The sequence below is a fragment of the Tenrec ecaudatus genome, chromosome 5 (genome assembly GCF_050624435.1).
Source record: "Tenrec ecaudatus isolate mTenEca1 chromosome 5, mTenEca1.hap1, whole genome shotgun sequence".
NCBI lineage: Eukaryota > Metazoa > Chordata > Mammalia > Afrosoricida > Tenrecidae > Tenrec > Tenrec ecaudatus.
In genome coordinates this window covers 55,056,409-55,084,198 of record NC_134534.1, presented here as the reverse complement: position 1 = coordinate 55,084,198, position 27,790 = coordinate 55,056,409, and positions in this window count along the sequence as shown.

Sequence of the window (27,790 nt, the reverse complement as noted above, 5' to 3'; positions counted from 1 at the left end):
TGCTTACTAGATCAGAGGATTTTATTTTTTAATTTTTTTATCTCCCTGGACAGCTAGAGTATAATCAATTTAAATTGTCTCTCACAGTCACTGGGCTGCAGTTCCTTGCAGTTTAAAGCTGACACTTGCTACAGGGGGTCTTTGTTATGCTAAAAGCTGCCAGGCCCTGTAGAGGAGTTCTGACATTCTTTAAGTAGGTTGCTTCTTATGATGATTTATGTTAAGGGTCTCCTCCTATGTGCTCTGTGAGGCTGAGCAACCAGACTTGGGTTTGAGTTTTAAACCAGTAATACATATTTCACCCTTTTTTTTTTTTTGCTTGTGATGTGCTCTGATTTGGGTGCTATCTGGCTGAGCCCCAGAGGGGGAGATCCAGCTTATTATGGGGGTTGTTTACTTCTTGGCCAATTAGAACTAAATTTGCTCCCTGTACCCCCGACTTTCCACATATTTTCTCCCACACTGCTATCTTCCTAAGTAATAATATCTTCCTAAGTAATAATTTATTTTTATTCTAAATTATGGCTACCCGCCACCAATCCCTTGGCCATGAGTTCAAGGCAGCCAACCATGCAGAGAGCTCCAGTGTGGGGTTCCCTCGTGTCTGGGATTCTGTCCCCTCTTGGCTGTCTGCCTGCAGAAATCGCTGCTCCTGGCTCGTCAATGCTATAGTGCTTTAAAGCATTCTTGGTTTGCATTGTGAGTAGAAATCCCACACAAAAAGGGTTCAGGAGAAACCCTGGTACCCTAGTTCTGATTTCAGGACTCCACCTCCCTGTTTCTCTGGCCTTACCTCCCAATTTTCTGGCCTGGCATCAGGAGCTCCGGAGGGATGAGTCCTATCTGGTTGCCATTTTCTCTTCTTCCCTTATCAAGCTTTTTAAGGAAGCAAAATTCATTTCTTTATTTAGTCAGTAGTTGGTTCAATGGCTTTTATCAATACAAAAGATAAAATAGTGAATTGTTAGGTGATTTTACTGGTTTCTAGAAATGCACAGGAGTAATATATTTGTTTATAATGTAATGTATTTATTCCTGTTAAATATAATCTTTTTTTTTTTTTTGGTGATCCAAATGGGTTTTATTAACGAGAGAAGGTGATAGAGAAGAGAAGAGAAAGAGAAGAGAGGAGAATAGACGAGAAAGAGGGGAGAGAGGGGGGAGGGTAAAAGAAAGGATTGAGAGAGAGACCACAGCAAAAGAGCTAAATGTAATCTTTATGTGAGTTCTTGTCAATCATAGAATAGTAACCTATTGACATTTGAATGTGAAAGTCAAGTACGTCAAGATTAGAAAGCACTGAAGACATAGTCTGGGGAGAGAGGCAAGACTGTCCAGACCACACAGAAGTAAACTAAGAGGGACAGAGAGAGTGGACCTCATCATGGCCCACCAAGCCCCTGGGGACGACCTCCCTGCTCAGAGCAGCTGATGTGCAGATAGGACTGTAGGCCAGCTCCACCAGGAGACATGACTTCCCTCACTGACCCATAACATTACAGGGGACAACACTGGAGACAATGTGTGGAAAGTGTGCCCAGTCTGCCCCATGAACAGCGGGGAGAAACGCAAAGGGAGTTCCACGGGTAAGCCAGAGGAGCAAAGTAAACAAGTCCCTGAGGAATCCTCAAAGTAGACTTCTGACTTGACTTGACATCTCATCAGACTTGATCAGAAAACATATAAGGGTCAGCAGACAGACCTCGAACTATTATTTTTCTTCTTGCTTTGTTTGTTTCTTTTCCTTTCACCCTATGTCTATCTATATAAGATAAGCAGGGCAAACAATCCTGAGGAGAAATCAACAAGACTGGTGGTAAGGGGGAATCAGGGTAACATGGGAGAGGAGGGGGCGGAGAGTGGTGACTGGGAAGCCAACGAACTCAGAGATAAGGGAACAATAAGAAACCTAAAATTAATGACGAGGAAGTCATATAATGCCTGGCAGGGTTTAATCAAGTGCAATGTCACCAAAAGTAATTACTGAGAGCCAAATGGAGGGTGAGCATGATAGTGGGATTAGGAGGAAGATTAAAGAAAGCAGAGGGAAAAAAGTAGGAGGCAAAAGCTATTTATAGAGGTTTAGCTGTAGGCATGCATCTATGTAAACATCTTAATTTTTCATGAAATGGATAAAGGCCAATGTACCTATATTTATATGTTAGGCATTAAGATAGCAGACGGACTTTGGGCCTCTACTCATGGTCTTCCTCAACACAAGAACACTGTGTTCTAATAACCTGGCACTCTCTGATGCTCACCTACAGGATGACTGAAGAAAAATGGATGCATAAGAAAATGTGGTGAAGAGGGTGGATGGTGTCCAGCTATCAAAAGATATAGCATATGGGGTCTTAAAGGCTTGAAGTTAAACAAGCAGCCATCAAGCAGGGAAGCAAATAACTCCACATAGAAAAATCACACCAGCCCGTGTGATCATGAGGTGTCAATGGTATCAGGTATCAAAAGATCCTAAACAAGCAACTATATGGATGAGAATGAGAGGGGTTGAAGTAGAAACCCAAAGCCAATCTGTAGACAATTGGATAGCCCTCCTGACAGAAGGATGATTCAACACAGGTACAATATAGCACTGATGAAACACACGTCATTCCTCTAGTTCCTGAATGCTCCCCCCGCCACCCCACTACCATGACCCAGTTCCACCTTAAGAATCTGGCTAGACCGGAGAACACTCATTGGTGCAGATAAGAGCTCTCAACACATGGAATTCAGGATAGATAAACCTCTCAGGAACAGTAGTGGGAGTAGTAATATCATGAGGGTAGGGAGATGGTCAGGGAGGGAAAAGGGGGAGAAAGGAAGAACCCATCTCAATGTTGGATATATAACCCTCACCACTGAAGGGGTCAAATAACAGAAATGTGGGTGAAGGGAAACAATAGACAGTGAGAGATACGATATAATAATAGCAATATATAATTGATCAAAGATTCATGAGGATAGGAAGGTGGGGGAGGGAGGGTGGGAAAAGAGGAGCTTATACCAAGGGCTCAAGTAGAAAATGTTTTGGAAATGATTATGGCAATATATGCACAAATATGCTTGACACAGTTGATGTAAGGAATTTTATAAGAGCACCCTATAAAATTATTAAAAAAAAGAAAGTTGAGTACTATTTGTGGCTTTTCAAAAAAGAATTTAATAACAGTAACATTAAGTTTTTGAAAGGAACTATTATTCATAGGAAATATTTAAGTTAGTCAGCTTATATGTTTTCAGGCTGAAGTGTTTTGTACTCAGATTTAATATAGAAGTCAAGAAAAAGTGACATAGTCTAATACTTTGATGGTAAGGTAGCAGACAGAAATTACATTTATGATCTGGCTTAGGAAACACACAGAAAATCATGACAGAATGTAACTTACATAAACACACCCAAGATTTACAATGTCACTTGGCCATACTGAGAAGACTGTACATGGCAGAATAATATTTTTTCATTAAAAATTGAGAAACAGCAAAATTTTTTAATCACATTTTAATTTTTGTTACTGAAACCTTTTTTACTTTAAAAGCAAAACAAGGCCACTACACTTTGGTCAAATTATTTCTACTTATTTCTTGGCTATAATGGAATTGTAAACCAGCAAGCTGAAAATTATTCTTTAAATACATTTAATTGAAGCTAAATGTGCTAAGGAATATAGTTGGAAATAACAGAATAATCAGGCTGAAATATTATTCAAGTGATATTTGTACTGAATTGAAGATTGTATGTGGATGACATTTAGGGTGAAAATGATTGTTTTTCATTCAGCCAGTCAACATTTGTTAAAAGGCCTTTTATTTGACATGCTTTGTGATTAAAACGTGAAAAATAAAGCCTAAGCACGATTGCTGCTCTCAAGGAATTAGAGACAAATATATGCTTTATATCTCCAGCAAAACAGTGACTGAATGATGGACTCAAATATAACAATGATTATGAGCATGGTGTAGGATCAAGTGGTGTTTCATTCTCTTGTACATATGGTTGCTTTAAGTCTAAAACAACTCAACCGTACCTAACAACAACAAACTTCCAACTAAGGCTGCACTTTTTTTTAGTCTCCTAATTTCCAAATTCTTAACTCTTTGGGCAGTAAACTAACATTCTATTAGTCTACCTACAACACAAAGAAAATACAACTCAACAGACTGAAATGCCTTTTACGTTTCAGTCCTTTATATGTTGTCCCTGTTGCACTTCGTGAATCCCCTGCCCTGTGCTTCTAGATCACTACTTGTTGGAATCGTAAACAGTTGCTCATTCTTCTTCTTCTTTTTTTTTTTGCAGTTCTGTATCTTCAACAGCTTAAACTTCCCTTTTTCTCAGTAATTATACATACACACAATGGAATATCATGCATTGTATGTAATACTATGCACTTTATCATAAAGAATCAGAATGGAACTGGGAAATGCCTCATAACATGGATGGAATGTAGGGTGAGTGAATCTAGCCAATCACAAAATGAAAAATACTGAATGAGATTAATGATAATGGGGTAAAAATATCAAGAAAAGGTTTACGTACCGAAAGGAGCAAATTCTGATGGTGACTAGCGATGGAAGTTCTCTCCGCCCTTCAGTTAATCCCACAGGTGTTCATTGGTCAGGTTAGCACAAGAAACCCATCACAATCCATACCTTGCCAACTTGGCACTTGTTCACAATTCTTTAGCCATATATAATTTCCAAATATTAATGAAATCATACTTATACTTAAACACACTGAGTCTAATTGTATCTGATACATCATACATGAACATAGGAAAGATATTCAATAAATACATATAAAGAAAATAAACTAACAATCACAAACCTCACCTTTCCAATTGATCATGTGATCATAACTGATTGTTAGAACTACCTTCTTTTACTGATCATTCTGTATTACCTTTGCCTCAGCAAGCACCTTAGCTGGCTGTGGTTTTTTGCCTGGTGGGGTGACCCAGACCTTCATTCCTGAGGGGTCTAAGTCATTATAAGGCCATCAGGATTGTGTCGCTGTAATTTACCATTTACTTTAATCACAGGTCATGGTAGCACTAAGAGTTGGCCTATGAGATCTCCTGGATTCCAGACATATTCTTCTTTACCTTCATTATGTAACACCAGTCCAATTTCTCCTTAGTAATCAGGATCAATCACACGTCTTAGTACAGTGACACCCTTCCTGACCTGTTGATCCAAAGGCATGAGAAGCCCAGAGTGGCAGGAGGCATTCTCAGCTGCAAGTTCAGTGGAATCCATGCTGTGTTTCCAGGTGGGAGAGTTTCTTTCTTCAGCACCAGGACCTCCAGACCTGAAGCACATAGGGTTGCTGGGACAGGAGGCAAAATGCTGCAAGCGGATCACTAGGAGTAATAGTGAGTGGTGCCACTCCAGCTTCCACCACTTGATTCCTGGATCCATGAATTCTGGCTATTGGAGACACAGCACCATATATTGGCTGCTGGTTTAGAGTGTATCCAGCTTCCTGGAGAATATTGCCCCAGCCCTGCAAGTTGTTGCCACCAAGTTGGTGCCATAATTGTGTCTGTAGGAGGCCATTCCATCATTCTATCAAGCCAGCAGTGTCAAGATGATGAGGAACATGATATGACCAGTGGATTCCAAGGGCCTGGCCCCATTATCACATTGCATTTGCTGTGATGTGAGTTCCTTGATCTGAAGCAATGCTATGTGGGATGCCATGCCGGTGGATGAGGCATTCTGTAAGTGCACAAACGGGAGTTTTGGCAGAAGCATTGCTTGCAGGGAAGGCAAATCCATATCCAGAGTACGTGTCTATTCCAGTAAGAACAAAACGCTTTCCCCTCCATGATGGAAGTTGTCCTATTTAGTCAACCTGCCACCGTGTTGCCAGTTTATTTCCCCAAGAAATGGTCCCATATCTTGGACTTTATGTTGGTTTCTGCTGCTAGGAGATGGGGCACTCAGCAGTGGCAGTGGCCAAATCAGCCTTGGTGAATGCAAGTCTGGATTGCCGTGCCCATGCATAACCCCCATCCCTGTCACCATGGCCAATCTGTTCATGTGCCTATTAGGCAATGACAAGAGTGGCAGAGGAAAGAGGAGGACTAGTCTCCAGAGTGCATGTCACCTTATCCACTTGATTGCTAAATCCCTCCTCTTCAGGGTCACCCTTTGGTTAGCATTCATATGAGGCACGGTTATCTTTATCTTCTTGGCCCATTCAGAGAGGTCTATCCACATACCTCTTCCCCACTGCTAATCCAGGTGCACATAAAATAGCAGTCACCGGAGCCTTCAGAGATGCTGGGCCCACTTCACACACTTGCTTCTGGTGCTTGTGGTGAAGGGTATGTCCTCAGGAGACCCCCTTTTTTGCGTCTATGGGAATATCCTGATAGATCCATTCCAACGTGCCCATTTCCCTAAGCTTTTGGCTGCCTTCTTCTACAGTGCACCATGGTAGATCAGGTACCTCAAGTTGGTCTAATCTGGGCTTCAATGCAAACAACTAAATAAGGAACTAGATCCTTTCTTAACCCTGCTTGATGTGGCATTTTATTACTCCGCCCTTCAATTAATCCAACATGTGTTCGTTAGCCACAATAAGCCTACCTATCACAGAGGGGGAAGGGAGAGCAAAGGCTAGAAGGGAGAAAGAAGGGAACCAATAGGTTAGAGTATATCTACGGAGTAATTGAGTGAAGGGAAATATAATGTCCTACAAGAGGAAGATGGGGAATGAAAAGGGGAGAAGAGGAAACAAGGCAAAACATTAGAAGTTTGGTAAGTTGTTGAATACAAAAATGATGATCTGATATGTAAATCCCACGTAATTCACAATAAAACATTAAAGCAAAATAATATTGGTTACCATTCTGTTACTTGCAGTCAAAAACATCTTAACAGAAATAGTATGAGGATGCATTTTATTTTCATAGATAAACAATGATTTAGGGAAATAAGACACTGTCAGTTGGAGTCCAGTAGTGAATTATGTTTTGGCCTGCTAACCTCAAGGTCAGCAGTACAAATGTGCTTTTGGGGAAAAGACGAGTCTCTCTCCTCCAGTAGAGGTTTAAAGCCTGGAAAACACACAGGGGCAGTTCCAGTCAGTCCCATGGGATTGCTGTGAGTCAGTCAACTCTTGAAATGGTATTTGTATAATCAAAACCAATTGACATCTAAAATTTGTTTCCTTTGCAGAGGAAAAATCAGTAAAAGTATGAATGTGAGTACAAGGGATGTCCAAATTCATCTCCCAGGCAGCTAATCTTTCAAAATGGAAGCAGAAGTTTGTTTGGTTGTTTTTTTGTCTTAATTGCTATAATATAGTATGAACATTTTGTAGAAGTCCTAAGCTGTAGGTGATAATTACATAGAAAATCTTTTATTTATTGTCTGAATTGGCCATCCTGGACAGACTGCCTGCTGTAGCATAATGACTTTTAAAAAACAATATTGGAAACCAAGTAAAATTGTTGAAATAATATTTATACATATGTCAATTCCTTATGGTTGACTACCATATATACACTGACTTGTGTGGGATCTATGTATGTGCTATATTTATTCATGCAATAATTGTTTTATAAAACTCTAAAAGCATGAGTTCATGTGGTAGTTATATAATCATTTGTCAATTTGAGGATTAGGAATGTAGGGGTGGAGTCTAGCCTGTCAATCAGATCATAGCCAATGAGGCCTCTGTGTGGGCGTGACCTTCTCCTGAGAAGTCTGGGAAATCCGGTATTTCCTACTTGGTGACAGAAGAGACACTCTTTCACTACCTCACTCCCTGGGAGACACTGCAGCTGACAAGACACATGGAACTACCCTAGTGCCCTGAGCCGGACAAGCCACATGGATGCAACCAGACATCTGAAGCCAAAGAAGCCAGAGAGACCCCTGGCAGCACTGAGATACTTACAATGCCACTGGACCCAAAAATGTTCTACCCACTGGCTTGTGATCATCCTGCATTTGGCTTCATTGCATGTGTTTCATGAGTCTGAAGAGGTATTTATAGATTGGTATCGGACATATGGGCTAATATCAGACTTATGACCTTGTACTGGGCTGGGTTGGGATGCTTTCTCAATGTTCAATTCCTCTTGTATATAAAACTCTTTCTTATACATATGTGTGATTATGAATTCGGTTCTCTAGTCTACCCAGACTAACACCATATATGAATGTGGTAAGTTAATGGATGCACCAAGGAAGCAGTAATTTACCATAGTTGAATAATTAGGCAAGAGCTTATTTTAAAAGGATGTATAAAGCCAGTGCTCTAATATATACCATATATACTTGAGTATAAGTTGACCTGAATATCAGCCGAGGCATCTAATTTTATCACAAAATGTATTTTTAAAATGTGCTAAAAAGCTCAGCTTATACATGAGTATATATGGTATTAGGAACTAAACAACTTAATTTGTACAGAACATGGGCATCCCAGAGTGAAGAACTTAAGCAAAATTTTAGAAAAAATGAAAAAATGTACATGCTTTCACCTGGCTGTGGGATAGTACATAGAAGAGCAGCTAAGGCTAAGAGAAGGGCAGAGAGGTATCACCACAATTTTACATTGTTTTTGAAAATATGACTTTTCAGCTTTCTTTATGGCAGATGGTTTAGCACATGCTCTCGTTTATGCTGCATGTAACCTTAGGGTCCTTAACACGTCAATCCAGGCAGTCACTGCCAAGGTGTTTGAGCGGCCATTTGAGAAGATTCCTCATTGGCAACCCTATGATGCTATATTGTTAAAGAATATTAATGAAACACATGGAATCGTGACAGCCTTTTAGAAAGCTTCCCTTGGGATAGCAAAGAGAATAATTTGGAAGGAAGCAGATCATAGATATAATTTCTCTTTATGAATTATAACATTGATTTGTTAGCCAAAAAATTAGTAAGAAAATACTCTGGCAACAAAAGAAGATTAGAATTTTCTCAAGAGTAGTTTTAAGCAGCAGAGAGACTACAATTAGGTGCACTGGGTCCTCTTGATGGCCAAATTGCCAATGGGTAGATTTTAAATAACTTCAAATTAGATAGCTGTGTATTCTCTCCATGATATAATTTACATTTTCACCCTGCAACAGTCGGGAATAAAAAACACTTCAACACCTCCTACATTTAGTCTTTCTTCTCCTCTAGTAACAGTCAGGGTACTCATGGCAAAGTCAACCGCATGAGAGCAGTATGGTAATAGTCATGACAATTATCTTCAAAGAATTAGAATGTACCCAAGTCATTCTGATCTTAAGTATAAAAAATGTTGAGGGGAAAAAAAACGCAAAAGTCTTCCTATTCCACTGCATTCTTTCTTTTCTTTAGTAATTGGTCTTTAATTGGAAATGAAATTTGCATATCAAGATACCAGTGCTCCCTTGCATTGTCATAAGGAAGAATGAACAATGCATCAGCTAGGGCAAGGTGAAGTTGATGCCTGAATTACGCCTTAGTGTTGGAGAGAGCAGTCGTCGGTGTCCTTTCCTGTTTGAAACATAACTTCTGCCGTATCTGAGTGAGAATCTCTCACTGAAGATTATATAAGGCTCAAAATATGATCCACAAATTGGGAGAATAGAATCGGTGGCTCCGACTTAACACCTATTTCAAATATACTGTTGTTGTTTTCAGTGTTGCGAAGTTTATACCGCTCCATAGCTCTCAGAACAAACTGTCGCCTTATCTTCTGTCATCTCCATGTTTCAATCAACTGTTTTGACTCTGGTGTCAATCTGTCTAGTTGAGTATTTCTCTCTGTTTGCTTATCGTCTCTTTTTTCGTAATCCGACATCGTTTTCTAGCACTTGGTCTTCCTGATGATGTATATACCTAAAGCAATGAAGTCAAATTATCTCCAATTTTGCTAATAAGGATCATTCTGATTGCATTTCTGTCTAAATTTTTACCAGTTATTTCACAGAGAGATTATAGTATTTTAGTAAAATTGTACTGTTTTCAGAAGATAAGTTATCAAATATGTATGTATACATTTTTAATAGTTAATGGGAACTGTAATGAAAAGATAACGAATTCTCCCATCAGCAATTTGAAGCTCCCTTGTTTCTGTTCTCATGGAGAAAGGCCACACCTTAATTACAATGTACATATGGGACCATAAGTTATCACTATTTTTTGAATACTCCAGTTCATTCACAACGTGTTCCTAACTATAGCATGAAGTGGTGGACCCTTGTACCCAAAGATTGACGTGACTTGGAGACAAGGGAACAGGATTAGGAGTCCATGTCTAATGTTTCAAGTTCAAAGTCTATTATCCTAGGGAAATAATGTAAACCCCACGATTCAGCTCTCTGTTCTTTAAATTTTCAAATAAAGCATATATTAACTAAATTAATGGTTATTTTTATAATCAAATAAGACAAAGCTAATGACAATACTTCCTAATACTGAATTGTCATGTGTTGAGCCACTATAAAAATGAACAATACTGTTGTTATTGCTTTTAGCACAGTCCACTTAGTAGATAAATTGGTTGAATATTTTCTGTTTATAGTTCTACACACATTGAAATGATTTCCCACATTTGAGTCACTCTGTCAATATCCTGGGGTTAAAATGGAGCCTCAATGCTAGAGGCATAAATATTTACCATTTTAAATTTCCTTAGACAAGTGCAAACATCTATGATATATAGTTCTTTGTAATACAGATTAGCCATAATGTGTGGAGCTAGTCTCCCCAAAATATCCCTAAACATTTCATAACTGAATTGCTTGGGTTTTCCTGAAACCAGAGCTCAGGATGAAGATGTGCATGAAGATAGTTTATTTGCTACATGATCAAAAGGGTTCTAAGCCTATTTTTAGTTATAGGATTCTTTGAATAACACAGAGTCGCTTCGCTGTAAGAGCTCTGACCTCAATATGGAACAAATGTAACGTTGCAAAGGATTTCCTACTTTCTCCAATATTATACTTTCTTTTAAAAACCATCTTCCAAAGTCAGGCAACTAAATCTTGAAAAGAATGTCAGAAAAAGTGGCCGTGTTACTGCAAGCACCGGAGGCAGCGACTTTCCTTTCGTTGCCGATCCTTTAAAGCATCCAAGGGACTCGGTTTGAATCAGTCATAAATATGTTCACAGACTCGCACAATTTTCCTTAAAAGCATATGTAAATGACACTGGCTTTCGAGAGCTTTTCATTATAAATGTTGACCATGTAATAATGCTTTATAGGTTTTCATTTTATATCCAGGCAAAGGCAATTAAAACTGCTGGTTTATATCATTTATTTGAGTCAGGGATTTTTTTTTTTATCATTTTAAAATGTCTTCCATTTAAATCCTGGAAGTAAAACATTATGCAGCTCCTTATTGCTTGCTGTCGTTTAGAGAGACACAGTTTTCTAAAATATTGAATTCAGTTCAGAAATAGCATTAGCAATTCAGTTTTTCTGTGCCTGGCTGACAGCTAGTAGAAAATTTACTTGTGCTTACAGATTGCTCCATGTGCTGTCAGGTGTATTGGTTAATTTTAACTGTTACCATTGCTTGCAATTGAACCATTATAATGTCATTCTATTAGGAATTCAGTCCTAGCAAAATTGCAGGCTTTTACGGTTTTGTTTTCTTTCATTACTTTTTTCTTAAACTTAAAGTTGAAATCTTTAAAAACTAGGCAAGTATGACACTGAAAAAAACAAGCAAGAGTATATGCCAGAGGGAGGATTAAATATCCTGTACATTCCCAGTGACACAACACTGTGATCACACAGCATTTTATACATGTTTCAAATTCAACAAAAGCATTGGGTGCTTCCGCACCCATAGCGCCGCTGTTGTAGCTCCCTTTTTCAGTTGTTATGCTTATCCGCCTTGTTGAGATCCTGATGCTATTCTGGATGATTCTTTTGGCTCAGTTTATTCTTGGCTTATCCTTCTTCTTCAGGACCAGTGAGAGCCAAACCAGAGCAGGGGCCTGGGAGAAAGCTAGGGAAGAAGCTCCTCTAGATATTTTGTGTCTGGAATGCTTAAGAGCTACCAATTGATACGAATGCAAGAATAATAGCAATATAAAATTGTGCAAAGTTGTCCTTTGTTCTCTTTTGTTTTTGTTTAATGCTAGAGAAGAAAAGGCAATGGTGCTTATGAGATAAATAAAAAGCAAAAGAAAGTGATTCAAACTCACTTTTGTCATTTTCTCAGATCCTTCATTCTTAGATTTAGTTTGCTCTTTGAAAAGTGGGAATAAGAGTACTTGCTCCTTCAAGACCATTGACTTGTAAAGATCAAAATCTGCATGAGGTAACGAAATGCAAATATATTCATACATGACATACTTTCCAAAATGTGTAAGGTAAGTAAAATTCTAAGACAGGCCAAGTCTCTCCTGTATAAAAAAATATAACAAGGAGCTTTTAAGAATAAAATTATTTCTTTCAACTAAATCAGTGATTTCTTAGTGAGTTAAAAAGACTGAATGTTTAACAACAGCCTAAATAGAATGTAAACTGTATATAAAGAAAATACTTAAGATTAAATGAGTCAGGTCTTTTAAAGGTAATCAGGTTCTGATTTTGTAAATTGATTTACATATCATAGGCATGAGATCAAGGATGTTATTTTATTACATAAAATAAATAACTTTGAAGCCAAAACAACTGAAACCAAATCTATGATTCCCTTCTCTTCTCCTTCACTGAACAGCGCCCACTGTTCAACTCAGCTGACAAAGCTCATTCATCAGAATTGCAGCAGGGAGGACACCTTCCTTTTTCGTTGTTCTAAGCAAAATTTTGGAAACTATATACTCTGTAAAAATTCATTAGACTAATTGGTAAATGTCATAGGTAAAGCCAGGATGTTTGAAACTACAAAGATTTTTTAAGCAGACTGAATAAATATAAATCATTTTTAGAAATACTGTAACTAGTTTTTTTTGTAACTAGTTTTAAAGTCTATTGTTTGTGAGAATTTAAAAAGAATATGCATTTATATAAATCTCAAATACCTTGGTTCATGCATTCTATTTGTTGAACTGTTCTTTCTTTCACTGAAATGATTGGGGATTGAGTTTGCATATTTTAAAAACGTATTACTTATTTTATTAGGCTGATTATGTGACACTAAATGTAGTTTTATATAAGTAGGCGTGTTTTTATGATACTATAAGTTATGCTTCTGTTGTTTCAAATATCAGCCTAGTCACCAATGGTAGACAGATTATAGAGGGATTTAAGATGAAGAAGAAAGACCTGGTTAACTAATTATTAATATTAGTCTAATGTAAACTTTATGGATCAAAACATAATATTTTTTGCCGACTTGCTTACTTTTTACATGCCATCTGGATAATCAATCAAGTGGTAAAGGGAGAAATCATGCTTGGTGAAATAGGGGGGGCTAAAGACCGGGGAGACCATCGGTAGACTGTATTGACACAGCAACCACAATGATGCACTTAATCATTCAGGCCATTGTGAGGATGACACATGGTAGCTGTCTGTCATGTATGGATACAGTAGTCTAATACACATTTTAGGTGGAAAAGCAGATGTTCAAGGATGCCATTATGGTTAGAAACCTAGATGCTATAGTCTAGCAATGACAGTATAAAATTGGTAAACTCCTTGACATCAAGTGGAATCTGACTCATACTAGCCCTATAGGACAAGGTCAAACTGCCCCTGTGGGATTCTGGGATTGGAACTCTGTGTTGTTAGGTGCTGTTGAGTCGTTTCCAACTTATAGCAACCGTGTGTACCACAGAACAAAACACTGCCTGGTCCTGCGCCATCCTCACAGTTGTTCTTATGTTTGAGCCCATTACTGCCGTCTGTGGGTCAATTCCTCTTTTTTCTTGCCCATCTACTTTACCAAGCATGATGTCCTTTCCAGGGAGAGGCATCTGCTGATAATATGTGAAAATTATGTCGGATGAACTCACACTATCTTGGCCTCTGTAAGGCATTCTAGCTCTACACCATCAAAGATAGATTTGTTGGTTCTTTTGAAAATCGACAGCACTTTCAATATTCTTCACCAGCCCTGTCGATCAAATGCATCAATTCTTCATCCATCTTCCTTTTTCAGTGTCCAGCTTTCACCTGCATAGGAAGTGATTGAAAATACCAGGGCTTGATTCTGGTGCGCTTTAGTTTTCAAAGTAATGTCCTTGCTCATCTACATTTTAAATGGTTCTTGTGCAGCAGACTTGCCCAAAACAAGATGTCTTTTGAGCTCTTGACTTCTGCTTCTATAACCATTGAGTGTAGAACCAAGGAGACCACATCCTCGGTAACTTCTATCTTTTCTACATTTATCATGATGTTACCTACTGCTCCAGCTCTGAGGATTGTTGTTTTCTGGACATTGAGTGGTGATCTCTACTGAGGGTTGCAATCTGTGATAACCTCATCTTTTCACCACACAGAATCTGGTGGTTTGGAACTGTAGACCTTTTGGTTAGCAACCCGAGGCAGAACCACTGTGCAATCAGGCCTCTTTAAATATGCCAATCGATAATATATTTTCCAGTATTTTCTTCACTCAGATGATAATCTTAGTTATAATTGAAGTGGGGATAGGTAAACTTCCTGTCTGTCTCACACACGTGCACACACATACACACACAATGCTAGAGAAGATATGTAGTCTTTGCCTCATTAAAAGATACAAGTGTAAGAAATGCTGGAAAACTCTTATTTTACCTACAAGCCCCAATGATACTTAGAGGTCAACCATTGCATCTTTCAAAGTTGTAGCTAGCTATGGCTTGCAGTACTTTGCTTTCTGATTGATGTATTTGCATGCAAGAAGTTCACTTACGATGATCAAAACTGCCTACTATGTAGTCAGAAATGATGGTGATGTGTTAAAATTATACCTTGTGCACACTTTCCTTCAGGAAAGTGAGCATTAGGGTGTTAGAGTCTGAATGTTTTTCGGTAATGCACGGTGACCTTGTCAACCTGTTGACAAAAAGGTGGCAGGTAAGTATATTGTGTATGGGTCACTGAGTTTTGTGTTTGTCAAAAACATGATCCACTGCTGTGTCTACCTTCATTTCTCAGCGGGAGCCTGTCTGAAATTTTAGTACAAGAAACTGCACAAAAGAACGGGGTAAAGCCTAACTAACGCTATTAGAGCGGGGAAACTCTCTGAGCTTCCTCACTGCTTAGCTACCTCACAGGAGGTGTCATTAGAAATACTTGAGTGCAGTTATTAGCTGGAGTTAATGTGGGACCATGTTAAAATATTTGAGCTCCCCTATCCATCATCCCCAAATTACCAGGCTTATTTCTACATCTGTTTCCATGTTGCTTGTCTTTATCCACCAGATTATTTAAATTAATATTTATATAATAAAGGTTAAATATCATTTGAGAGATCATTTTACATGTGATCTTTCTGTGCTAATGTTACATACTGATTCTGCATTTAATACAACAAATAAGGTATTTATGTCCCTTCAACTTGAAATTGCAGTTATTAACATACTCCCTATTTAAAAATACCTCCCTAGCCACGTTGCAGGATGAACAAGAGCTGCTGAGCACTGAATGTGGCAAAACATTGTAGCAGTTGCTACCGGGTAATACTCAGATGTTGCCTCAATGGTTTTCAGTTTGTTTGTTTGTTTTACTTTTGATCAGTTCTTGAATATACTTTTTTGAAGAAATTCATCAGACCCGTGGCACTTTCCCCTCTGCTATTAAATGCTTACTTATTACAGTGAAATAAAGAAGCCATTGGTGCAACACTTAAGAACGTGGTTGCTAGTCAAAACGTTGGTGGTTCACACCCACCTGGTGGTTCCATGTGGGAGAAATCCTGATGACTTTTTCTTACAAAGAAAATTACTTTGGCAGTTCTGCTGTGTCACGTAGATTCACCACAAGTGGGAATTGACGTGGCAACACCTAACCACAGCAACAGGATCATATGAACTGTTTATTAAGTTATCAATGTCATATTAATAAATGCCCAGAAGCCTGGAGCAATATTTTCTTTATTTTTTTCCTATCAGAGGTATCAGACAGCAATTCAAAAAGTATTGTACTAAGGTGCCAATTCATAAATATGAAGATGGAATACTGAAAGAGTTTACTCTAGGAAGACTAATTGAGTCCCTTGAGTATGCCAAATTTTTCATTTTAACCTGATGTAAATCCACGAGCACAGGATTTTTTAAGGGAGAGTTGGAGGCACTGTTTTTCCATGATCACATCTAGCTTTAATTATAGTCTTATTACAAAGGATGATAATTTACATATGTAAGTTTAAGGATCAGTGAATCCTATGCAAATATGCATTTTTTACTTGAAGAAGGGATTCAAGGTTATTGCCAATAAAAATTGAGGAATTATATAAATGAATAGATCCAAATTGGTTAATAATTTTGAGAGACTGTATATTATGTAAGTTTATAGCATTCAGTGAATCAAAATGCACATTATTGAAAATTCCATATTCCGTTTTACAAAGTGTGTCTAACTAATGCTTGAATTGAAAACATGTTATCTTTCACCCACCAGTAGTTTTAAATTAAGTTTTTCTTTAGTGATAAAATATTAGATTCAGAAATGTAGACAGATGCTACTTTCTTTGTGGCTAGCTTTTCTCTGATAGCTACAATAACAAGTTTTCTGTGTTCATGTAGGACCTCTCATTGGCTATTTGAAGCTGCTTGTAGCATGAAGTGTATGCTTGACCTTTTTATACAAAGTCAGAAGAAAATGCTGAGTGAAACGACACAATCCTAAGGATGACTGGGTCCATCCTCTGGTTTTCTGTTTTTCCATTTACAGGTGTATAGGTTTACTGATGACCATTGGAGGATTAATGTCTGCATCTTAACAATGGGATGGTAACCACTTCTTGGGATAGTTGTGAAGGTTATATAAGGTATATTTTTATTAAACACTGTACTAAAATAAGTTATCAAAAGTTACTTAATTCTATAATGTTATTGTGAAATATACAAGTTTACTACTTCCAGTTTTGATATAAGAAAACAAAGACTCAAATCGATATTATCACAGTCAATAATTAACGGAATAAAATCTAACTTAAATTTGTATGTTATTTTTTCCAAAACAAACTGGTTTCACCAAAGTGGCAAGATTATGGTAATTAAATATAATATCCACTATAGACAAAACAATGATCCCTGGTGGCACAGGGGTTAGTGGTGTGTTGATCCAGGTTGACTAAAGAAACAAATCCAGAGGCACTAATATGTGTATGAGAGAGTTTTATATGAAAGAGCAATTGCACACGTCCCAGGAAGGGGCAGTACAATAGGCATACACATTAAAAAAAAAAAGAAAGAAAGGAAGACCAATTGTTTATTGAGAAAACATCCCAGCCCAGTCTAGATCAAGGCCATAAGTACAATAGTATTCCATAAGTCCTGTACTAGACCATAAATCTCTCTTCAGATTCACATAGCCACACACAGTGATGCAGAATGCAGGAAGGGCACAGGTCAGTAATTGCAAAGTCTTGTGGATCCAGTGGCGGTAGATGCATCCTCAGGGTTTTGGCTGCCATCAGCATGGCTCAAAATAGCTCATAAAAAGGAAGGTGAAGCAGAGGGAGAGTGTGGCCTTCCTCCAGGAAGAAAAAGAATAAGTTCCAAGAATCGTCATGCGAAGGCCACACCCACAAGGAAGCATCATCAGGCTGTGACCTGATTGACAGGCTAGACTCCAACCCTACATTCTATTTATCAAGTTGACATGAAATTATATAAATCCCACAGACCACAGCTTGTCAACTTTACACAACTCTAGCCATATGTAATTTTAAAACAAAACAACAATAAAATCATGTCTGTACCTAACAGGACAAAACTGAAATGCATGCAATTCAAAATATGCCAGCCTCATTTAAACATAATATTCTATAAGTGAACAAAACAAAAATATTCAATGCCTAACAATTGCAGTTAAATGAACACCTATACCATATATTCAATGCCTAACAATGGCAAATATTCAATGCCTAACAATTGCAGTTAAATGAACACCTATGAGCATATACCCCCACCTCTGCCTGTTTGTAAGCCAGCCACTTCTTGCTTTTATCCTCCCCATTTTGGGTGCCCAATGTCTATACTGCCCACTCCACTCTGAGGAGACAATCATATTCTTTGATGTGAAGAGTCTTCATTCCAATTGTACCTTGTGAGTCTGCACCACTAGCAAAGTCAAATCAAGCTAGACCATTCATAAAGTCAGCGGCCACATGCACCAGTTCAGAGGCCCAGAAATTTTATCTTCATCTGGTTGGGTTCTGAGCAACATAATGTGAGTTGCCTCACTTAGCCATCCCAGGGTGACGATTGGCAACCTCACCTTTCAACCATGACCCACTTCACAAATTCTCAACAACCCTGGCCCCCTCAGGCTAGGTCATGAACTTCAGATCAGCCTACCAGCTCTCATCTTCTCTTCCAGTCTCTGAGAGTCTGTCCACAAGTGTCAGTGGCCAGACTCAAACTGTCTCTCTGTTGCTGCATTTCTCCCACTTCCACTCAATAAGTGGATCCAGCTGTTCATTAGCAAGCATTTCAGGCTGTCAACTGGCTCTTTTTAACATCCTGTACTGGAGAGGAGTTCTTCATGGTGCCAGATTTTTCCAGCTTCAGGCACAAACCTCTAGCACAAAATTCAAGAAGCCAAAGGGTTCCTTTGTTTCTTCTCCAGTGTGCCAACTCCCTCAGCAAGTCTCTTCAAATTCGAATATCTTGCACATGTAAGACACTGGGTGGGTCTTATCTTTTTAGAGCCTTCTTTGCAGGAGTGTCCTACACCCATTTAAAGATCCAATTTATTGTCTGAAGGCAAGTAGGCTTATAAGCTCTCTATTTTTACTTCCTAATAATCATTTCTACCACATTCTTTCAATAACAATAAACAGAAGAAATCAGTATCATCTTAGGATAGCCAGGTCCTAAAAACATTCTTAAAAGTCAAATTCAGTCCTTATCAAAACTTATCCAAAATTGCCATCGGCTCTGGCAGCATTACCTTAAGCCAGGGCCAGGTCTTCTATGATCCATTTTAATCTCTGTTAGCCATTTTGACTAAGCAACATGGTCTCAGAGGTATTCAAAGAGTGATTTCACCCCCTGAGCTCAAAATTTACATTTATCACATACCTTTCCCCATTTCAAACAGAAATATCCAATGATAATAATCAAAGAGAAGAATCAAAGCTGTAACTTCCCGTAGTCTTTCCAGAAAACAATTAAGTAAACAGTGTAGCTCTATCTGACCTCCGGCTAAGCCAAGGAAAAAAAAAAAACTACGTGAGGCAGTGGTCAAACAAACATGCACTCTCTGTCGTCATGATTTCTTTCTCTAGTACCCCACACCTGCTACCATAATGTGTTAGCCTGGCTTGACTCGAGAGACAAATTTAGAGACACTAATATGTGAAAACATCCCAGGCCAGTCCATATCAAGTTCCTAAGTCCAATACTAGACCATAAATCCCTCTTCAGACTCACATAGCCACACAGAGTGATGGAGAATGCAGGCAGATCACAGGTCGATTAGTGCAAAGTCATGTAGACCCAATGACGGTGGATGCATCTTCAGGGATCTGGCTGCCATCAGCATGGCTTGAAGTGGTTCATAACAGGGCAGTGAAGTAGAGAGGGAGAGTGGCCCTCCTCCATGGATAAAAAGAGGAAGTTATGTAACTACTACAGTGCTCAGCTGCTGTCTGAAAGATTGTAGGCTCAAATCCACTAACAGCTCTTTTGGAGAAAGATGTAGCCTACTTCCATAAAGATTTATGTAATTGGAAACCCTATGGGGCAGTTCTACATTAGCATACAAGGTCTCTGTGAGTCAGAATCAACATGGCAGGAATGAATTACAAACAATACTGGTCAGATTTTCTAGAGAGACAAAAGAAATTGGAGAACTGAGGGTAAGAACAGTGGCCAGCAATATTGAAATGATGCAAAATAGAGGAAAAATTTTGCTGTTGCTTCTTCAAAGTTCTCATAAAAAATCCATCTCAGTCTCATAAACTTCATTTTATAATCTGTCTCACTTCTACTCCCTCCAATCATCTGCTAACTACTAAGTAAACACAAACTCACACACACACACTTATGTATTTTTAGTGTCTCTATATGTACAAGCCCAACCCATCTGGATTTAAAATGTAAACTTTCACTAAATGTTGCAAAAGAAATTAGGTATTTAAAGTGGATTGGGCATTATTTGAGTTTATCATCTTCTAATCCAACAGTATCATGTGATATTGAGTTGACTGATTCATGGCTACTTTTTAAGTACATGAAGCTAAAATCTTAATAGTAGTAGATCTCTAAATCACTTGTTCAGAAAAGAAGCTGAAAGTTCACGCTCACTTTTCAGTTAGTCAAACATTTCAACCATTGTGTCTAAAGGGTTGCTTGATCCATCTCTAGTGATTTTTAACTAAAATGGATCAGCCTCATGAGAGCTTACTGCAAGAGGTAGCACATAACCTTAAGCATGGATTAACTCCTATGAGTGACAGTCAGCATTTTCCACTTGAAAAGTCAAACAAATAATCATAGAATTTTAGAACAATGAGGACACTGTTAAGCATTTAATTAAACCCTCCTTTTAAATTAATATTATTCTGTCCATGAGTTACTGTCACTTTTGTACATTTCCTTAAAATTAAGTTAGGTTTTGACTTGAAATACCGTCATTAATATCATTGGTACTTACACAAGCGAACTATTAGGTATGGTATAGCTAGCTTTGAAATAATTTCATAATAATATCCTCAGCGGGTGGTTTGTCCTGATGGGAAACAATAATGGAAACAATTAGGAAAGTTAGATAGCAATATTACCATAAAACACTGGAAAAATTATAGAAACATAGATTTTGGCCATGCACTGGAATTGCAGTGTGAACTTGTCTCAATTAATTAACAAGTCAGGTTTATCATACAATATGACTGATCATAAAAATGCATCTAATTATGACTTCACCACCTTTATGAAAATTTGATACTAAGACTGTAAATTCAATCCTTATAAAGTCAATCTCACATTTGAAATTTCAGATATTGTGCTGAAATTCCATTAAACTGTTCAAGATTATATTATTGAATAGGTCATGATTTTCAAGCAAACTATCGAAGTCCAACAGAATAACAAGCAGAAGTCCAAAATTTCTTTAATTTTCAGACTCCTTTTGTAATTTGCCAGCTTTTGGAATCAGGGATTTCCTCTCAGTCTAAGAAGGGCAGATGAAGAATAGAAATGACTTTGTTAGGTTTCTCGGGTGCAAATATCTCAGATAGAATTATCTCTGAAACTTGGTTTGTGATCCAAGTAAGGGTTATAAAATATAGAAGAAATTTCATGTTTTACACAGGCACCCTTAGGACACTTCACACCCACTCGTGGAGACTTGAGGTCAGGAGACTGCCGAAAGCCTGGCCAAGGAGGAGTTCGAGAAAAGTAAAAAGGGCCACAGTCTTGGGATGGCTTTTTCAGGCCATGTGCTGGGAGGTATGATCGATTGTACTTGTTGACACCATTGGCTGAATTAAGCTCACCTGGCCCAGATTTGGGCCCACTCAGGTGTACCACTCCTTCCTGGCTCAGAGTGTGAATGTTGGAGCATGCCCGGTGGACACCCTGGTCCCCATTCTGACTACCTAACAGCATCCTACACTATCATTGCTATTTCTTTTCCCAAAATGTATTCCAAGAATTTCCAGTCATAACTACCCAGAAGCAAATATAAGGGGGTAGCCCCCAAAATGGAATTGGGCTAGGCGGAAAGGAGTTTTCATAGTACATGTTTTTCCTCAGAGGCAAGCATTCAGCAACTCCTCTAGTTAGTGAAGCCAGTGGTGTTGCCTAGGAACGCACCCTGTGGTCACAGTGAGTTTGTTCGTAAAGGCAGTTTTGCTTGAACTTGTTTTTTTGTGATGGCCAATGTAAAAATGTGGCTGTGAAATTTTGTTTCCTGTTGGGGAAAATGCCGCAGAAACTGTTGTTGAACACAGCTTACCAGGACAGCGCTGCGAGGGGGAAATTCAAGTGTACGCGAGGTTTTCTTAGTTCAAAAAAGGTTATATGTTGATTGATGACAAACCTGATACTGGACGTCCGTCAGCTTCCTGAACAGACAAAAGTGTTGACTCGTAGTGCATAAGGACTTCATTCCACCAGGTCAGACTGTTAATCAAACTTTCTTTTCAGAGGTTCTGAAAAGATTGCTTAACAGTATGTGACACGAAAGGCCTGATTTGTGGCAGATGGGGACTGGATTTGCCTCTACAACAATGCACCTGCTCACGTAGCCATTTCAGTGGGCCAGTTTTTGACAAAAAACCAGCATGCATCTGTTGCCCCACACAGATTAATTACTCACCTTACCTCACTGTGTGCAAATTCTTTTTGTTTCCACAAATGAAGAGGGACATAAAAGGACAGCAATTTGATGACACAGAAGTGAAGAAAACAATGAGGGAGGTGCTGTCAGTCATTCTAGCAGAGGAGTTTGGAAAATCTTTTCAAGAAAGGAATCACAGATTTGACAAATGTGTTAAGTGTAATGGAGAGTATTTTGAAGGTGATCTGGTTTGTTTGTTTAAAAAGTTAAATATTTAGTTTGAAAACAAATTTTTGGTTTGATTTCGGTACCACTTGTATGCCATAATTAAGTTTGAAGAGGCCTCCTGTTTTATACACACACACGGACACACAGGCTTAAGTGCGAAAGGATGGCTGCTGGGCTTTAACTTCATGTACGTGCATTTATTTTAACAATGTGTCTAAGTGTCTCAGTACGCCTACAACAATTAGAAAATGTCCCATACCAAGGATATTTGCTAGTCTAGTTAAATTCAAGACAGTGATCTCAGCTCAGAAGTTGAGTGACCATTCTGGGGTAATCTCAACAGTTAGTCCTGATCAATTTTACTAAAAAGATAAAGAACCAATCAAGGAGGCTAATTAGAAAGAAGTTTTTTTTAAGCAAATGGAAAATTCCATTGAGGAAAAAAAAAGACCAATAATAGTTAGATAGGCTTTTTTTTTACCTTCATGACAATTCTCTGTTTTGGGGGAGTGAAAGGGGAAGGATTGCAGAACTGAAAGCACCATCTTCAGATGTATAGACCAGGATGGAGGCTATGTTGAGGAACAATTGTTTCATATTTTGTTTATAAAGGTTTCTATGATTTTTTTATCACACAGGGAAGTCAAAATGTATCATTACAAAATCACATCATAGGAATTATTATTAGCATATGCTCAATTAAAAAATACATTAGAATCTAACAGAAAAGTAAAGGAAAAGAGAGGATCTAAATACAGCAGACAAAGACAAGCTGGTGCTAATATCCCCTGGGAGGTTTTCTAAGGCCCGAAACAGTATACTCTTTTACAATTGGTCTCACGCATAGATGCATACTCTTATGACTACACACAGGCATTGTTTATAAGATTTCTAGATGTGCACTTAACTATTACTATATATTAACATAGCAGAGAGTTCGTCCATCTGAATTTCAATCAAACAATTGTATAAGCTAGTCACAGCAACCATATACATCAGTAGCACAAGTTTCTCATTTCTGTAGCTTTCAATCAATGCATTGTCTCTGCCCTGACGCTCTTTCATGTGTCTCCACAGAGACAGCTCATGAATGGGTTGAAGTAAATATACTAAGTTACTTTAATGTTGGTTCTCTACAGACTTTCATTCACAGAGGTGAAAGGACAGCATTTGAACCTCACTGTCACTCTTTAAACTAAGATGAATCCAATGAGAATGTAAAAGGGATGGATAGTCTTAAAAGCAGTATGCTCACCTTTGGGTGAGCGGCTTTTCCATTACGAGAGGAGAGGGTACCATTTTGTTCTGGAAGCCATCATTTATCAAATGGTACCCTCCGCATGCTAATTTACATCTAATTGATAAGCATTTTACCCTCGGAAATGCTTACTTGCCCTGTTCAACGTTTGCCAGAGTGACATTTCTTCCTGACAATGAAATCTTACTCATATAATAAAATGTCCTTTTCAGGGTCATACTACACACATCAGCATGGCAAGTCTCTTCCAAGGTTTTTGAATTAATTTGTATTAATTTGGCTCATGACAGATACCCACTTCTTAGCCTTAATTACAGAGAACGGATCATCTAATTCAAATGGGCAGGTTTCGATGACAGCTTTAAAACTCTCTCTCTTTTGTTCTTTTCATTGCACCCAGATGCCCAACTGTCACCGAGATTACCAAATAAACCCACGCGTTTGCTCTTCTGCATTCAGGGTTTGAATACTGTCCATTGCTTTCTGGCTGCTGTTAAAGGGGACTCGCTTCTGACCTCAGAAATCTCAGGCAGCCCATCTGTTCCTTTGGTGGGTCCAGTCTTTCAAGTCTGTTCTCTTAGTGCTTGGATCCAACAGTAGTTACAAACCTCTGTAAACAGTTTATATCGAAGAAGTAACGTTAGACTGTTTTAAAATGATCAAATTTACAAGACAAAGCTAAAACTCCTTAAAATGTTTCCAAGAATAATTGGTCTATATTTATGGATTGCATGATTTAAAATGTTTTCTAATTTCCCATTATTTTCCTCTGAGGTAAATGAGTTCAGGAAGTACACGATGTTAGCTTTCTTGGGAAAAGAAACTTAATGATGTATAGAATGGGCTAAATTGTTCATTGTTATTACACCTCTAATCAAAAAGCATACCTACAGCTGGGTAATCAGATATTTGTCACTATCATATTGAAACATAATTATTGCAAGAAAAGAAATAGTGTCCCATTGTAAATCACTGTAATACTTCAGACAGTAGCTAATAAAGAAACTGTTTGTCTGCATAAATTAACTTGAACATCAACTTGAATTGCTACCCATTCTGTGACCTTGAAATAATTTTTTTACTCCTTTGATCAGAATATTTGTTTCTGTAATAAGTAGATGTATGGTGGCTATTTTATGTTATATGATAAATAAATATGTGTATGATTTAAAGGTAATAGATAACATATATGTATCCCACTGCCATAGGGCCCATTCTGACTAATAACAACATTATAAGATAAATTTAGACTGCCCCTTTGAGTTTCTGAGATTTTAAATTCTCTGTGTAACATCTAGCCTTGTCTTTCTCCATCACAGCAACATGTGAGTTGAAACCACTAACCTGCAGTTATCCACTTGATGTACAACTGACTATGCTACATATTATATATATAGTTATTGGAGTCCTCTAGGTGTAGTGGTTATGAGTTAACTGTTAACTGTGAAGTCAGCAGTTCAAAACCACCAGACAGTCCATGGGAGAAAAATGAGCTTTTTACTTCCTCAAAGAGTTATAGTCTCAAAAGCCCCCAGGGGCTGTTCTCCTCGGTCCTATAGGAGAGCGATGCGTTGGACTCAACTCTATGCAGTGAGTTTGGTTCAGTTTTGGCTATAGTTATTTTTATCAACATCCATATAGATACCCATAACTAATATGTCTTTACATACATATAGATGAATGTATGCATTAGTCAGCCAGACAGTACAGTTTTCTAGTCATCCAATCACGGTCTTCTTCACTCACCCATTACAGTCACATAGGACACAGTGGACCTGTCACACAAAGACGCCTTCATCTTTCGCCACTAGAATGGCTGGTGGGTTCAAACTGGTGATCTTTTGCTTAGGAGGCAAGCACTTTAACCACTGTGCCACCAGGGTTCCTATCATTAAGTACTGTCTTACCAAATATCTGAGAATGTTAGTTTATTTTTCCTTAAGAAGAAATTTATAAGCAGCACATTCTATAAAACTATTGGTACATTTGGTATATATTTTCCACCATTGTTCACTGCATTCAAATATACTCTGACTCACAGTGACTCTATAGGATAGAGTAGAACTTTACCCCTCTGTGTTTCCAAGAATGGAAATCTTTATGGGAGAAGAGAACTTTATTTTTGTCCTACAAAGTGGCTGGTGGTTTCAATAACTAGAGCTCCTACACTGTATCACCAGTTCTCCTCTTTCTACCATACTGAGTTGAATTTCTCAAAAATAAGTTATTAGGATAAACTCTTATTACACTGAACTGTAATACATTCTCCATCTGGTATTGCACTGGACAGCTCATCCAGTAGGCCAGGCTGTTACTCTCTCATGATGATCAAATCCCAGTCCTAGGCATATACATGCAATTGCTTGATACATGCTTCCTGATTAAAAGCCCCAAGCAAAGACACCTCTGTTGTTACTTTTGCCATCCTTTCTTTTCTTAACTATATGAAGATATAATTGAATAGGAGAAAGTATTGATTGGGATAAAATATGTAATTTTGAATTCTAAATACATTAAGATTCATGCCAAGGAATCCTTCCCAAACTTTAACATGTATTAGGGTTATATGCAAGATCTTCAGGGAATGTCAGTTCTAAGTCAGAGAATCTAAGGAGGAGCCTGAACATCTCAATTTCTAACAAACATCTAAATGAAGAAACATTCTTGTAAGAAAGCCACATTTTGTCTAGAAAATGAGTGGATTATGCTGTCAAATGTTGCCAAGTTAACTCCCACCTCAAAGAGATTCCATACACAATTGTATTATATGTTATTCAGTCCTGCACTCTTCCCATGTTTGGTTGCATATAGGGACTGTTGTGATCCACACGGGTTTCAAAGGCAGATTTTCAAAGACAACAGCCCTTTCTGTCTAGTCTCCCTTGGATTGGAAGGCCCATCGGAGCCTCCACAATAATACAGTAACATGCAGCCTCCACTGAGAAGTAGATGCCGACTATGAAACATATTAGCTGGGGTCAAATTTGAATCTCCCTCATAGGAGGCAAGATTTTTACCACTAACCTCATAAGTGACCATGCACTAGACTGTTGCTGTTTTCAGTTGTCATTGAGTCAATATCTCTATCTAAGTATTATTTAGTTAGGTAAAACAATCAATGCATTTAGATACAGTTACCTATTGTATACTTTGAATATTATTTGTACAACTTTTAGGCAAATAAATTCAAAATTATTTTATTAAAAAATGTATACCCCTACAAGCACCATACAGATCTAGATGAAGGAAGACATGACCAGACTTTAAATTGCCAGTCCATTCTAGCCTGAATTTTGGACTGCTTTTATGTCTGCTGAATTTTTATTACAAGAATACAGCTGCCCATTTTCCAAGGGGAAATAGATATTGAGCTAAGTTTTAAACATCAAAAAATAATACTCCAAGTGGTTACCTGGGTGTGTTTATGACTCTCATAAAAGTAATTCAGTGCAGGTAAAGAAGACTATTTTTGTGTTTATTCCAAATCAAGTAATAGAATCTAAAATGTAAAAGGTATTGCTTTGTTGAGATTATAATTTAGCTTAAGCACTTCCCTGTTTGAGATGTAAACTGGTATTTAGCTTATAATCAATCTGCTTCAGAAGCATCAATTCACTTTATCCTATAAACCCCAAGTTTGAGTCAATACTCTATCTAACAATGCCATAAAGTCAATACTCATCTAGTATCCAGATATATAAGTGTACAAATTAAAAGGGAATTATAGTGATATTTTCTTTTGAGGAAATAAAGTAGTATAAAGTTTGAAGGTAGCTTAAGATAATTAAAACAATTCCATTGAGAAAGAACAGCCTACAATTGACACTTAGGCACAGGGCACTTCATATTATATTTAGGTCATCTGGAGGCCATTCCTTATACTTTACTGGAAGATCTCAATGTCTATTATGTATTTATAGAATTTTTAAAGGTTTTGGCTTTACATTCCTAATTAAGCACAAATGACAATT